The sequence below is a fragment of the Erinaceus europaeus genome, chromosome 22 (genome assembly GCF_950295315.1).
Source record: "Erinaceus europaeus chromosome 22, mEriEur2.1, whole genome shotgun sequence".
Taxonomy (NCBI): domain Eukaryota; kingdom Metazoa; phylum Chordata; class Mammalia; order Eulipotyphla; family Erinaceidae; genus Erinaceus; species Erinaceus europaeus.
This window is the reverse complement of record NC_080183.1, coordinates 2840136-2855620: the sequence shown is the minus strand read 5'-3', so window position 1 is coordinate 2855620 and position 15485 is coordinate 2840136. Positions and strand designations below refer to the sequence as shown.

General features: G+C 46.2%; 1 non-coding gene across 1 annotated transcript; it reads left to right on the top strand.

Annotated features, from left to right (window-relative positions):
- Positions 1–1372: 1372 nt before the first annotated feature.
- LOC132535468 (U1 spliceosomal RNA) lies at positions 1373–1541 on the top strand. The gene has a single exon (XR_009547275.1). It is a non-coding gene; the product is annotated as a U1 spliceosomal RNA (small nuclear RNA).
- The last annotated feature ends 13944 nt before the right edge of the window (positions 1542–15485 follow it).

Genomic DNA, 15485 nt, shown 5'->3' with positions numbered 1-15485 from the left:
GAGTGAAATTATCCAAATAAAAACCTTTTTGCAAGGGCCCCACAAAATCACCACACCTTTTGATGGGATTTCACCAAATTATACCTAGATTTCTCTTATCACAAAAGCAAGCTCTCAGGGAAAAAAAATTAGAGGCTGTCATTTCTCTATAGCTTCTGTACCATCTAACATTTATGAATTCTAAGTAGACCAACATTCTCCTTCATTTAGAGAACTGCAGAAATAATTTAAACTCAAGCATGCCTAATAATGAAGAGATATTAAGCCTTACCTCTGGGGAGAATTATAAATAATATTCTTTTATTTATTCAGTTGTACAAAAACATGTTTGAACCACGAGGTTTTAATATCTGCATCGAACAAAGGTTATTGCAAAGGAAGGAGATGGAGTTTTTATACGAGGCAAACATACTTCTGTGCGCACTCTAGGCTTCTTAGCGTCAGGTAGCCTGCTTCTGCGTCCCACCAGGCTGACTGCTTCTTCTTTTTCTCTCTCTTACTCTGATTTGATTATTAACTTATTTTGAATTGCTAATATATTAATTTGCTCACTTTTAAAAAAGAAGTCTTGCTTAAAAAGGGGGCAATTAAGATTCTGTGTGTATTCTGAGTGGGGTTGGAATGTGGATGGTTTTTGTGTGATTTTCATAAAATTGTGTTTTGAGATTTTTATGAAATCGTCTACGGGGCCTGGTGGTGGCGCACCTGGTTGAGTGCACATGTTACAATGTGCAAGGACCCAGGTTCAAACCCCTGGTTTCCACCTGTAGGAAACAAGCTTTGTGAATAGTAAAGCAGGGCTGTAGGTGTGTCTCTCTCCCTCTCTTTCCCCTTCTTCCTCTCAATGTCTGGCTGTCTCTATCCAACAAGTAAAATTAAATTAAATTAAATTAATTAATGTACTAAGAGCCAGTGAGTTGGAGGGCCCCACTCTATGAAGATTGTCACAGAACAATGAAGGAAGAAGACTGGAAATTGTTCTTGAGTGCAAGGAAGTGATGATCTATTTCCTTGGCATTTCCCTAAAATGGCCTGGCCCATGGCCCAGGAGGTGGCCTAGTGGATAAAGCACTGGACTCTCAAGCATGAGGTCCTGAGTTCAATCCCTGGCATCACAAGTACCAGAGTGATGTCTGGTTCATTTATTCTTGTAATATCTCTCTCTCTCTCTCCCTTTCTTTGTCATTAATAGATAAATGAAATCTTATGATCTGGGAAGTGGCCCATTGGATAAAGCATTGGACTCTCAATTGAGCATGAAGTCCTGAGTTCAATCCCTGGCAGCTCACATACCAAAGTGATATCTTATTCTTTCTCCCTCTCTCTCAGCCTATCATTCTTAATTAATGAATAATATTTAAAAAATAATGGGATACTTACCTGGCAGGGGAGATACCATGATCATGAAGGTGCTTTCCTCAGGGCAAGGCAAGGCTGATCCATTACACTCCGGATGTGCTGACCCCTGCAATTTCCCCAGATGTTGGAAGCTCAGCTGCATAATTTGTGGTAGTGGGGGACTGCGTTCATGCTGTTCCCTGAAAATGAAATAAAATAATAATGGGCTGTCCCAGGTGGAAACTGCTGAACCCTCAAAGGTCTAGACCTGCTCTCACTAGGAATCTCCCCTCAGATGAATCACATGATTTTCCAGTTAAACACACGTAAGGTAAGAAGTGACCCTAAAGGCCATACCCACTAAGCTTTCAATCATTGACCCATGACGAGGCGTCAGAGTTGCCCATTCTTCACAGAGGATGCCACAGCTGAGTGGCACTGCCTGGGCTGACTTTCTCATCCCTTCGTGTCAGAGATGGAGAGATGAGAGAGAGAGAGAGAGAGAGAGAGTGAGAGAGAGGAGTCAGGACAGTACCACTCAGCCACCCATGGGGTCCCGTCACCCCCCCATGTCACGTGGTGTCGTGGTGCCAGGGCTAAAGGCCGACTAGCTGCCAATCCCTGAGAAACTCTTGTAGTAGTCTTGGCTTTTAGATTCCTACCATGACCCCATCTTCCAGAAATTCAGGAGCATATTTGCAAAGTCTGGGCAGCAGAAGCACTCAGCCACCCCCTCCCCTGCTTCTGCGTGTATAGGGGGCACAGAGTGTGAGGCGGGACAGGAGACAGGAGAGAAATCCATTTTGGCTTCACGCTTAACTAGGGGCATCTTGGCTGGAAGCCAAAGCATTCAGCTTATAATAATAACTGGCAGTCCTCCAGAGCCTTTGAGAAAAATTTTAAAAAAAAGAAATAAAGAAAGAAAGGGAATTAAGGGAAGAGGAAAGAAAATAAATCTGAGCAGAGAGAAGAGGCCCCAGAAAGGAAGGCCAGCACAGTCATCATGTTGATTCTTCTTAGCAAAAAAAAAAGAAAAAAAAAAAAAAGAAAGAGAGGGACCAAGTGTGTGTGTGTGTGTGTGTGTGTGTGTGTGTACACACACACACACACACACACACACACACACTGTATTTTCTAAAAGCTTCTGTTTTGATGGCATCCCAAGGCCTGTCATTGTGGTTGTAATTGCATTTAAGTGAACACTTTGCTTGTCTGCTTTCTAAATTCAGAGTGGAAGCACAGCTAGAGTTAAGGTGGATGGCATGAAAATGAAACAATAAAGCCAGAGAGAAAGAGAGAGGGAGGGAGAGAAGCAGAGGGGGGGAGAGAGAAGACATAGGCATAGGCATAGGCAACAGACGTGGTATAGGCATAGACATAGGCATAGGCATAGGCATAGGCATAGGCAAAGGCATAGACATAGACATAGACATAGACATAGACATAGGCATAGGCATAGGCATAGGCATAGGCATAGGCAAAGGCATAGACATAGACATAGACATAGGCATAGGCATAGGCAAAGGCATAGACATAGACATAGACATAGACATAGGCATAGGCATAGGCATAGGCATAGGCATAGGCATAGGCATAGGCAAAGGCATAGACATAGGCATAGGCATAGGCATAGGCATAGGCATAGGCATAGGCAAAGGCGTAGACGTAGACGTAGGCGTAGGCGTAGGCGTAGGCGTAGGCGTAGGCGTAGGCGTAGGCGTAGGCGTAGGCATAGGCATAGGCATAGGCATAGACATAGACATAGGCATAGGCATAGGCAAAGGCATAGGCAGAGGCATGACCTGGGCATAGGTTGTATTGGCTCAAGACATGGGCCAGGGTAACATGGCTGGTTCTGGTCTAGCCCCTCACAGATGACAGGAGAGCAGGACAAGGGACTTTCTAGATGATTGAAGTCAAAGCAGCATTTAGGGTAAGGAGGAAAGGGAGGGGAGAGAGAGAGAAAGAGAGAGACCTAGTGTAATCAGAAGCCACACATACCAACAACAAAGCCAGCTGCAAGGGCCAATGATGTAAGTTAACTAAGAGTCAGTCTCTCTCTCTCTCTCTCTCTCTCTCTCTCTCTCTCCCCCCCCCCCTCTTGGTGCCCACTTAGTGCCTGGGATGCACAGCAAGATGGAATGACCCTGCCACCAATCTCTGGACACAGGAATGACCTCCATGTTTGGTTTCTAGTCAATGGAACTTAAATAATATTTTTTAAAAGAAAGAAAGAGAGAGAGGAAAAAAAAAAACCAGAAACACATCACACCTCCAGTCTGATGGGCACCAGGCTGGAAGCCAGATCACACACTTTTTAAAGCAGGCGTCTTCCCAGGTGGGCTCTCTTGCCAACCCTATAAAGAAATGGTAAGGGGGCTGGGTGGTAGCACACGGAATGGAGCGCACATAGTGTGAAGTACAAGTACCAGCTTAGGGATATCAGTTCAAGTCCCTGGTTCCCCACCTGCAGGGGGGTTATCAACGGCCAAGCAGGTCTGCAGGTGTTTGTGTCTCTCCCTCCTCCCCAGTCTCTATCTTTCCCCCTTAATTTCTCTCAGTTGTATACACACAAAAATAAAAAAAGAAGGAGAAGAAGAAAAGAAGGAGGAGGAGGAGGAGAGGAAGAGGAAGAAGGAGAAGAAGAAAGAAAAAGTAGCCACAGGAGCAGTGAGTTCATAATGCAGTCACCGAGACTAAACTTAAGGATCCAGGTTCAAGCCCTTGGCTCCCCACCTGCATGGGGGATGCTTCACAAGTAGTGAAGTAGGTCTACAGCTGTCTCTCTTTCCCTGTCTGTCTGTCTATCTATCTATCTCCCCTTCGTTTCTCAATTTCTCTCTGGCCTGTCTATCTATCTATCTATCTATCTATCTATCTATCTATCTATCTATCTATCATCTCCCCTTCGTTTCTCAATTTCTCTCTGGCCTGTCTATCTATCTATCTATCTATCTATCTATCTATCTATCTATCTATCTATCTATCATCTCCCCTTCGTTTCTCAATTTCTCTCTGGCCTGTCTATCTATCTATCTATCTATCATCTCCCCTTCGTTTCTCAATTTCTCTCTGGCCTGTCTATCTATCTATCTATCTATCTATCTATCTATCTATCTATCATCTCCCCTTCGTTTCTCAATTTCTCTCTGGCCTGTCTATCTATCTATCTATCTATCTATCTATATATCATCTCCCCTTCGTTTCTCAATTTCTCTCTGGCCTGTCTATCTATCTATCTATCTATCTATCTATCTATATATCATCTCCCCTTCGTTTCTCAATTTCTCTCTGGCCTGTCTATCTATCTATCTATCTATCATCTCCCCTTCGTTTCTCAATTTCTCTCTGGCCTGTCTATCTATCTATCTATCTATCTATCTATCTATCTATCTATATATATATCATCTCCCCTTCGTTTCTCAATTTCTCTCTGGCCTGTCTATCTATCTATCTGTCTATCTATCTATCATCTCCCCTTCGTTTCTCAATTTCTCTCTGGCCTGTCTATCTATCTATCTATCTATCTATCATCTCCCCTTCGTTTCTCAATTTCTCTCTGGCCTGTCTATCTATCTATCTATCTATCTATCTATCTATCTATCTATATATCATCTCCCCTTCGTTTCTCAATTTCTCTCTGGCCTGTCTATCTATCTATCTGTCTATCTATCTATCATCTCCCCTTCGTTTCTCAATTTCTCTCTGGCCTGTCTATCTATCTATCTATCTATCTATCTATCATCTCCCCTTCGTTTCTCAATTTCTCTCTGGCCTGTCCAATAAAATAGAAGAAAATGGCCTCCACGAGCAGTGGTTTCATAGTGCTGGCACCCAGCCCCAGCGATAACCCTGGAGGAAAAATAAAAACACCAATACTGACAGGGACGACAGTAAGGGCCACCTTGGCTGTAGATGTCTTTCCCGATTACAGATGACGGCAGCGAGGTTTTCGGCTGGTGGGATTCTGCGAAGGCAGTGAGCTCAGGCGTCCAGCCTCGCCTCCAGTCAGTTCCAAAGAGCCAAATGGCGGCCCGGCTCTCTGGCCCTCCATGGAGAGCCTCCCCTACAAAGCTGTGGTTGCACTGGTGTTCTGTGAAGGCGACTGCGTGAGCTCCCAGACAGAACATTTCACACGGGCCCATCTGCCAGCGCCGGCTCTCAGACCCACCCAGTCACCCTCTTGGCTGTAGAGTCCTGGCTGTAGAGAGAACAACGGGGCTTGAGAAGGAAGTCGGAACAGCTGAGGAGTCAGCAACCTCACAGGCCCCTACAGACTCAAGGGGAGGTGAGGGCTGGGGTCCATGCCCGTCCTCAGCACCCGCAGGGATCCCTGAGCTCCCCCTCTGGCTTGGAGGAAGCTGACGGGACCTTTGAGAGGGCAGCTGGAGTGGCATTTGGTTTCTTGGCATCCACTGGGTGTCACTGAGCATCACAGTCCCCAAAAGCCATGCTTGGCTGACACCAGGCCAGCTTTGTTCTCCAGAGATGGTCTGGGAGGGAGACAGGTCTCCAGGGAGGAGCAGGGGTTACAGTAAGTGTCCAGCCTGAAGGTGGAGGGGATCCCAAGTTTCTGGAACAGCAGCTGAGTCACAGAAAGAAGCCACCATTGTTAGTGGGTTTCTGAGAGAGGACCCGCCGGGACACGCGAGGTGGTTCTTGGGTTTGGTGCTCTTGCCTGAAATGAACTCTAATCCTTAACTGAAATTTACCACTTATTGTTTAAAATTATTTTATTATATATATTATTAGTGATTTAATATTGGTTTACAAAATTGCAAGAAACAGGGGTACACTCCCACCCTGTTCTCACCACCGGAGCTCTGTGTCCCCCATTCCCTCCACTGGAAACTGCAGTGGTTCTCCCCAGGTCACAGACATGGGATGACTGCTATTTCTACCATTTCCTATATTTAATTGTACTTATATATTTTCTTCATGTTTGTGAGCCTTCACCCAGTTCTCTAGGCTTTTTCTCAGCTCAGACACCATCTTTCCAGATAATAGTTTTCTCCTACCTGCATGTTAGCTGTCAGGCTCAGGTAAAACCCACTCAAGTCATGGATCTCTGGTAACATACCTAAAGTAGACTTCTTAGCTTCTTTTTTTTTTTTTTTTAGTTTTTTTTCCAATTTTCTTTTTTTATTATTGTTTATTAATTCTCTTTTGTTGCCCTTGTTGTTTTATTGTTGTAAGTATTATTGTTGTTATTGATGCCATCGTTGTTGGATAGGACAGAGAGAAATGGGGAAAGGAGGGGAAGACAGAGAGGGGGAGACACCTGCAGACCTGCTTCACTGCCTGTGAAGCGACTCCCCTGCAGGTGGGGAGACGGGGACTCGAACCGGGATCCTTAAGCCAGTCCTTGCGCTTTGTGCCACATGCGCTTAACCCGCTGCGCTGCTGCCCGACTCCCTTGTTTCCCAATTTCTGTGAGTGAGACCATCCCATCTTCATCCTTCTCTTTCTGGATGATCTCATTTCACATGATTTCTTCAAGCTCCATCCAAGATTAGGTGAATAAGGTGAATTCACCATTTTTAATAGCTGAGTAGTATTCCATTGTGTGTCTAGACCACAACTTGCTCAGCCACTCATCTGTTGAACACCTGGGTTGCTTCCAGGTTTTGGCTATTACACATTGTGCTGCTATGAACATGGGTGCACACAGATCTTTTTGGGATGGGTGTGTTTGGTTCCTTAGGAAATTTCTTTTAATGTCTTTGATTTGAAGCTTCTGGAAGCTGACAAGACTCTGCATAAGACTTTTGCATGGCCAGTTCTGAAAGGGGTTCTGATTATTGCCCAGGACTCTTCCTCACTGGGGAGGTGCTAAGTACCACCCACATGCATCTGGGATTTGTCAGGAGAGAGAAAGAGGGAGAGAGAGGGAGAGAGAGAGAGAGAGAGAGGAGAGAAAGAGAAGGGGGGAGCATATTAAGTCAAAAGTAGACCATTTTCACATTTGTCTTTTGTCCACACAAAGAATAGATCAAGTAACTGAAAGTGGGGGGAGTGGGGCGTGGGGTTCCAGTAGCAGCAACTCATAGTGATGGGTTGGTTCAGCCTATGTTCCACAAAGAAGCGAACTTTCCTGCAGCCTGGTGATTTCAGGGCTGGGATGGCCCGGCAGAATTTGAGGAGTCTCTCCTCTTGGTAAACAACATCTGGTCAGAGCAGAGAAGGAAGCGGGTATGGAGCGGGCGACTCCCGTGTTGGAGCAGATTGCATCTTTAATAAACGGACACTTAATTAGAAAAGTAATTTGAACGCAGCGTTAATGGAATGTGAGTAGTCAACTCTGACCAGCATGCTGGCGTCCAAGTCTAAACTCGCATCAGAGATGGGAAGGGGTGTATTCTGAGTTCCATGAGCCCCTTTCCCTTTCCCGCTCCTCCTGCCAGATCTCAGCTCGTCACTGTATTGAGTGCTGGAGTGAGACTGAAATCTTTGTAAACACTTGAGACTTTAGTCTTTGGACCTGCTCATGGTCTCTCCCTTGGGGCAGGGAAGCTAATCAAGAGAGGGAGATGAAGTCTGGAGACGTGGGAGAGGAGGACGCCCCGGTCTGTACTCATGATGACTACACATTAGTGACACAATTACAGCCTTAATCCCCGAAGGGACTCCCTGGCGTGGGCAGGGGATGTTCTGATGTTTCGAATGCTTTAAAAGTCATTTGTCCTTCCCCCAGTGTCCCTCCTTCTTCTCTTATTCTTCTTAACTTACTTCTTCCTTCCTTCTCGCTGTTGGCTCCTTCTCTCCACACACACACATCCCCACTAGCTGCCTCTCCCTCCTTCACTTAGACTTGTAATAAGTCCCGGTATCAAGAGATCTGAAACAACACACAAATAGCTAAGATAACAAACTCTACCACCCACCCCCCCAACAATTCAAATGTTTTTAAAAGCTCCTAAACTATTCCAACTTTAAAGTTGCAATTAGCAAGAGGATGAATTTGGTCTTTTCATGTCTTCTCCTCTCTGGCGTCTCCCTTTTGAAATTCACTTTTATGTTTCTTAAAGGGTTCACTTTCCTCAGTTAGAAATTATCTCCCGCTTTCACACACTCATGGAATAATCAGGATTTTTACAGACATGGGTGACTTGCTTCGGCGGGCTTGTGGACACGTGGCATGAGATTCAAATCTAAAAGCAATTCACTTCAGGCAGTGTTTCGATGGGTCCCTGTGGTTAGTTTTTTTTTTTTTTTTTTTTTTTGCAGGTTTTTTTTTCACTTCTAAAATAACTTTGTTAAAGAAAATAGGACACCCATGTTTTATTCCTGTGATCTTGAAGTACACATCGATAAGAGTGTGAGTGTTTTACTGGGGTAAATCGGGTTATTTTAAATTCTGTCAGTTCAGAAACAAGTACTCACAGACTTGAACATGTACTCCGTTACTCACAACTTCTCGGTTTGGGGAGCCAGTTCAGTCTGTGAGAACACAATACTTGCATGGTCACAGGTTCAATTCCCAGCACCTGCTTATGCGAGATCTGAGCAGTGCTCTGGGCTCTCCCTGTCGCTCCCATTTCCTCCTGTTCACAATATACAGATTAAAATATTTCTAAAAGTCTCCCCCTGGACTAAGCAGACATTATTTCATTTGTGGACAGCCTGGGTATTCCAGTTGTTTTCAAGACAAAATGAGGTAACATTTGAGCACGCAGAACATGGGCTGTCTGTACATGCGTGAGTCTCTCTGTTAGGAGGCTGTCTGTCCTAAATGTAAAATCAGAAACTTTGATCGGACCAAAACCCAGCCAGTGGGTCTCCTGCCTTTTCAACCTAAATTTGGAACAAACTCTCAGCAGCACGAAACATCCTGACCTCATCTGGACACATTTATCTGAAGAGAGGAGTAGGAAACAGGAAAAAAAAAAATGAATGAATGAAAGAATGAATGAAAGAGAGAGAGAAGACTAAGAGAAAGGAAAGGAGAAAAAGGAAGAAAAGAACCCAGCATTTTTGACAACCAAATCTCAATATCTATTAAGTCTGAGTTTTACACATAACTTTAAACCCTAATTAACTATCATTAGTACAAAATTCTTAACTCGTTTGAATTATAAATGTCAGGAATGCAATATCTTTTCTAAGATTGTGGGTTGAACATACATTGAAGTCTTTCTTTTATGTTCCAAAGCATATGGTACAAAAAAATATGCCATAAAATGAATTGAATGTGTAGACAAATAAGGTCAGAGGTGAGAAATTGACATTTGGAGCCACTCTCCTCAGGAGGAAGCAGATTAGGCGTCATGGATGGGAGCAGAGTGGGGAGACAGGAGACCGGGCAGGAAGTGAGGGCCGGGAGTAGGCAGAAGATCTGGGCACAGACGGGGGAGGTCTGGGCTGAAGCTGTGACTCACAGCCACTCAATGTCCATATGTGCTTTCGGAGAGAATTCAAGGGGGATGGAGACGAGTTTCTTGATTTTGATGCCCGTCTTCAGACAGCGTCTTTTCTCAGAGGCAGAGCTGTTGGTCCCTGCTTTCTCCCTCTGGGGGGTGGGGACAGCCCTTGAATCATACATCCACAGGGGTCTTAAAAGCAGAAGGATAATTAGCACACAAATGCCCACACTGACGTTTAGCTATGAACTCAGAGTGAAATCGTTACTGCAAGACTAAGCATGAGCCTGGACACGGTTAGAGAAAATACAGTCTCATGGCCAGGTGGTGCACCTGGCTGGGCATGCCTGTTGCAGGTTCAAGCCCCCGGTCCCTACGTGCAAGGGGGAAGTTTCTCAGGTGGTGAAGTGGTGTTGCAGGCGTCTCTCTCCTTCTCTAACACCCCCTTCCCTCTCAATTTCTGGCTGTCTCTACCCAATAAATAAATAAAGATAATAAAAAAGCTTCAATAAAAAAATAAAGTCAATTTTCAAAAGAGAAAAAAATGACAATATCGACAGATGATAGACTTGCTCTTGAGAAAGCTCTATAGGGTCAGGCCGCGCCGTGCCCAGTTAGAGATATAAACTCCAGACCCATCTCTTCTTTAAGAAAATGTGGAGAGTCCCTTCCTCCACTTCCTTTGGCTAGTCCTTCTTCTGCTGCATGCTAAGATTTTGATCTGAAAAATCAAATTGCTGAGTCCTTGCTGGTTTTGATTTCTTTTCTTTTTTTTTTTTTTGGTTTCTTTTGATTTCTTTTCTTTTTTGGATTGTTTGTTTGTTTTGTGGCTCCAGTCATTGGGGCTTGGTGCCAGCACCACAAACCCACTGCTTCAGGCAGCCATTTTTTTCTTTCCACTTTACTGAATAGGATGGAGAGAAATTGAGAGAGGAGGGGGAGATAGATAGGGAAAGAGAAAGACACCTGCAGAGCTGCATCCTCTTGTGATTTGACCCCCCATGGTAGGTAGGTAGCTAGAGGTTTGAACCTGGGCCCTTGAGCTTAGTATTATGTGCACTTGACTGGATGCGCCACTGTCTGGTTCTTCCCGCTGTTTTCTCCTCACAGGATTTGCCTGCAGCCCATTCAAATGGAGAGAGAAAGAACTGAGCATCTTCTGCTAATGGAAACAGGGAGAGGAGACATGGAGAGAGACTTGTGCTTTCTGGACCTCAGTACTTACTCTCACCTCTTAAGTAGGAATGAGAGATTGGCTGTGGGCGTCCTTGGGAAGACAGAGTAAAATAAGAAGACCTCACTGTTGTCTGAAGCAGCCCCGTCTCAGCCCTCCACGTGCCTGTGAATCTCAAGACCCCTTACCAGGCCCTTGCCAGAACCCTTCTGCACACCATAAAGAATTTGGGTCCATACACCCAGAGAGATAAAGACTAGGGAAGCTTCCAGTGGAGGGGATGTGACACAGAACTCTGGTGGCGGGAACAGTACAGAATTATACCCCTGTGATCTTACACTCTTGTTAATCATTGTTAAATCACTTATTAATAAAATTTAAAGAAGCCAACTGCCAGATCCATTGCATGTAGCATAACACCTGAACTTCAATAATGACCATGGTACCAAGACCTCAACCACACCTCTCAGAGCAAGATGCTAGATGAGAAGCCCACCATCCCAACATGAAGCTGAAGAATTCTCTGGACACATCATGTCTTTCCTCAGGACTTCTTGAGAACTCTGCTCTGCTTCCTTTTCACAGAGACCCCCACCCAGCAAGTGTGCTTCTGTGCAGAGCGCCAGCTAGGGAGAGGAGACCCGCAGATCGAATTCCTGGCATGACACTCAGACTCTCATCACTGTCTTTGCAAAGCCGCCTTGTCTGGCCCGTCTGTCTCTAAAATCAGTGTGGAGAGGAGTGGGTCTGCCTTGCCGAGAGCAGATTTTATCATTTAATAATCAAGCACTTAATTAAAAATAAGTAATTCATGAGAGTTATTGATATCAGTGAGCTAAATAGTTTTTTTTTCTTCTTTCCAACATGCTTGGCATTTCAATGGAGGCTAAAAAATCAGTATTTCTTCTTCCAAAAAAAAATAATAACACTCTTCTACGATGGAAGACTTCCTTGTGCAGATGCTTTTCACTTGGTCTGGTGGGGAAATCGAATTCCCACACAACAGGGTGATATCCTTCTCTACCCTTTACCCTGCCCTGGGAAGGATGTGCTTATTCAGCCAGTCAGCTGTTACCGGGAGCCTAAGCTGTCCCAGCCACTGGAATAACAAGATGATGTGACACAACCCAACCCCAGTAGGAGAGAAAGCATCCCAGAATGTTTCCAGCTGTGACCATGGACCATGAGCTCAGACTGACAGGGACTCAGAGGTTATACAGGCTCCTGTGCTGAGTATGAATAGCCACGGGCCCTGGGTCAGATCTATTCTACGTTCCTCATATTTGGGAACTGCCCTGATCCAGATTTTTATCCCTGTGCTCAATTCTGATTGAGAATTCCATCTTCCCAGACAATGTTTTTAGTCCACTTTCATGTTAGCTATCAGGCTCAGGCAAATAGTGACTGAAGACACAGGCCCTAGGAACAGACCTAAAATAGACTTTCTAGCTTCTTCCCACATGAAGACCCATAATTTCCTAATTTCTGCTCTATTTCTGCCTTTCACTAAACAATTTGTCCTGCTTTATATCTTACCACCTTCCAGCCACCAAATTGCAGATGCTACCATGATGCCACCCTGACGTCCCTGGGCAGATGACCTCACCAATGTGTCCTAGAACCCCGCCACCCCAGAGCCCTGACCCACTAGGGAAAGAGAGAGACAGGGTGGGTGTACGGATCCACCTGCCAAGACCCATGTCCAGTGGAGAAGCAATTACAGAGGCCAGAACTCCCACCTTCTGCTCCCCATAAAGATCTTTGGTCCAGACTCCTAGGGGGATAAAGAACAGGGGAGCTTCCAATGGAGGGGATGGGACACAGAACTTTGGTGGTGGGAACTGTGTGGAATTGTACCCGTGATCTTAAAAATCCTGTTAATCGTTATTAAATCACTAATAAGTATTCTTTTTTTAAAAAAAGAGTCTTCAGAATATAGGCTAGAGTTATTCAAAATTTCATGTTTAAGTGGACAAACTATGACCCACATAGTCAACGACTGCCACCTCTCCAGATTCAAAGGAGGTCTCGAAACTCTACATCAGGCTCAACCTGACGCTGTTGACTGGCTACGGAAGAAGGGCAAACGCTAGAAGAAGAAGTGGACAAAAACGTCTCTGCTATGAACTTGCCAGAACAAGGTAACAAAACAAAACAGAAGCAAGCAAACTGTGTGTAAGACTTGTGAGAACTCTGGCAGTTCTCTCTGGAAGGGCGAGGACACGGCACTGTGCTGGCGGGCGTGGCGAGGCATCATACTAGTAATGACGAACCTTTCTGAACCATGTACGGGTGTGCTCTTATTACTCTTGAAAAACACCAGACGAAAGAGGACAACTTATATGTAAGTGAGGGAAAGAAAAGGCCGACCAAACGGCCCAGTGGGAGTGGAATGGCACAGGAGTCCCACTCTGAAGACACCATGGGTAGAGCTGTGCCCCAGACACTTACCCAGGATGGAAGGGACCAGGGGACAAGAGAAGGAAGCCAACACAAGGGGATGCAGGGCAGTGACCTTCTGCTCGAGAAAGACACGGGGTAGGTACCACATTCTCTGTTCTCTGAAGGGGGGGGCACACTTCGAGGATGACAGATGTCCTTGTGTCGGGGTGGGGGTGACACAACACTGAGGCCACCATAGATGCTGAGTTGACTGGAGCCACACAGGACAGTTCAGAGACTCCTCCCAGTAACACAGGGTCCGTCCTGGAAGACGTCTTCAATGCAGAGAAGAGATGGGAAGAGTCTAGTTGAAACTACTTATTGCAGACTGTTCTTTGATGACTGGTGAGGACTGCTCACTCAAATTCTCTCTTCTTGAAATAGGCTTACTTGGGAGTCGGCCGGTAGCACAGCAGGTTAAGTGCAGGTGGTGTCAAGCTCAAGGACCGGAGTAAGGATCCTGGTTTGAGCCCCGGCTCCCCACCTGCAGGGGAGTCGCTTCACAGGCGGTGAAGCAGGTCTGCAGGTGTCTGTCTTTCTCTCCCCCTCTCTGTCTTCCCCTCCTCTCTCCATTTCTCTCTGTCCTATCCAACAACAATGACATCAACAATAACAATTATAACTACAACAATAAAACAACAAGGGCAACAAAAGGGAATAAATATCAAAAAATATAAAAATATATTTATTTATTATTACAGACAGGAAAACTGAAAGGGGAGGTGGGGAGACAGAAAGGGAACAAGACAGAGAGACACTGGCAGACCCGCTTTAGCATTCACAAAGCTTTCCCCCTGCAGGTGGAGACCAGGGGCTTGAACCTGGGTCCTTTGTGCATGGAAACGTGTGTGCTGTAACAGGGATGCCATCACCAGGCTTCCCCAGAAATAAATACTTGAGCAAAATTAACTGTGGCCTTGTTTGTAGGGCTTTATTTTTTTCCTGTTTTATATCTTTTTTTTTTAATTTTTATTTATAAAAAGGAAACACTGACAAAACCATAGGATAAGAGGGGTACAACTCCACACAGTTCCCACCACCAGAACTCCGTATCCCATCCCCTCCCCTGATAGCTTTCCCATTCTCTATCCCTCTGGGAGTATGGACCCAGGGTCCTTGTGGGATGCAGAAGGTGGAAGGTCTGGCTTCTGTCATTGCTTCCCTGCTGAACATGGGCGTTGACAGGTGGATCCATACTCCCAGCCTGTCTCTTTCTTTCCCTAGTGGGACAGGGCTCTGGGGAAGCGGAGCTCCAGGACACATTGGCGGGGTTGTCTGTCCAGGGAAGTCCAGTTGGCATCATGTTAGCATCTGGAACCTGGTGGCTGAAAAAAAAAGAGTTAACATATAAAGCTTTGATGTGGGAAATCTGCTCTGGCCAGAGGGAGGAGAGAGGGAGGGTCTGGGGCAGCAAGGAATTCTGGGGAGTGTGTGTGGTGGGGTGGGCCTCTGTGCCGGTCTGTCTGGGGACCTGGTAGCCTGAGGGCTCTGGGGGCTACCATGAGGGAGGTTGCACAGGGCAGGGTTGTCAACCTGACTCAGGAGAGAGCCTCATGACTCCTCGGCGGAGTGTAAGCTAAGACAAGGAAGCAGTGGCAGCCAGCCTGGGGTCTGCAGAGCCGGGAGACTCCTGGGGGCCTCTCCTGAAGCCTCTGCCCCAGCCAGCACTGCCCCGTTCCCCACCTCTGGGCCTCTGGGCCCATGCCCGCCGGCCAATGGCTGCTCTGGTCTGGAAGGGGGTGTGGTGGCAGCGGGAGCCTCTGTGTTCTCAGGCAGAGACCTTGGGAATCCTTGGTAACCAAGAGCCTTCCAGCCCCATCATTATTTAATTCTGGGATGCAGAGAACTAGCACGAGCCCTGGACAGAGGAGTCCCTATGGCCCGCTGCCTCCTGCTCCCTCACACAGGACAGGGCACCCCGTCATCTGGAGCTCCGGGAAGGGCCCAGAGTCTGCCGGGGGAGAGCCTGCCTGCCTGCCTGCCTGTCTACCTACCTCCATGCTTACATGTTTGCCTGTCTCTCTGCCTGTCAGTCTGCCTGTCTGCCTGCTTACTTGCCTCTATGCCTGCCTGTCTGTCTGTCTGTCTACCTGCCTGCTTCTCTGCCTTCCTACCTCCCTTCCTCCCTTCCTTCCTGTCTGCCCACCTTGCCTGCCTATCAGTCTGCCTCC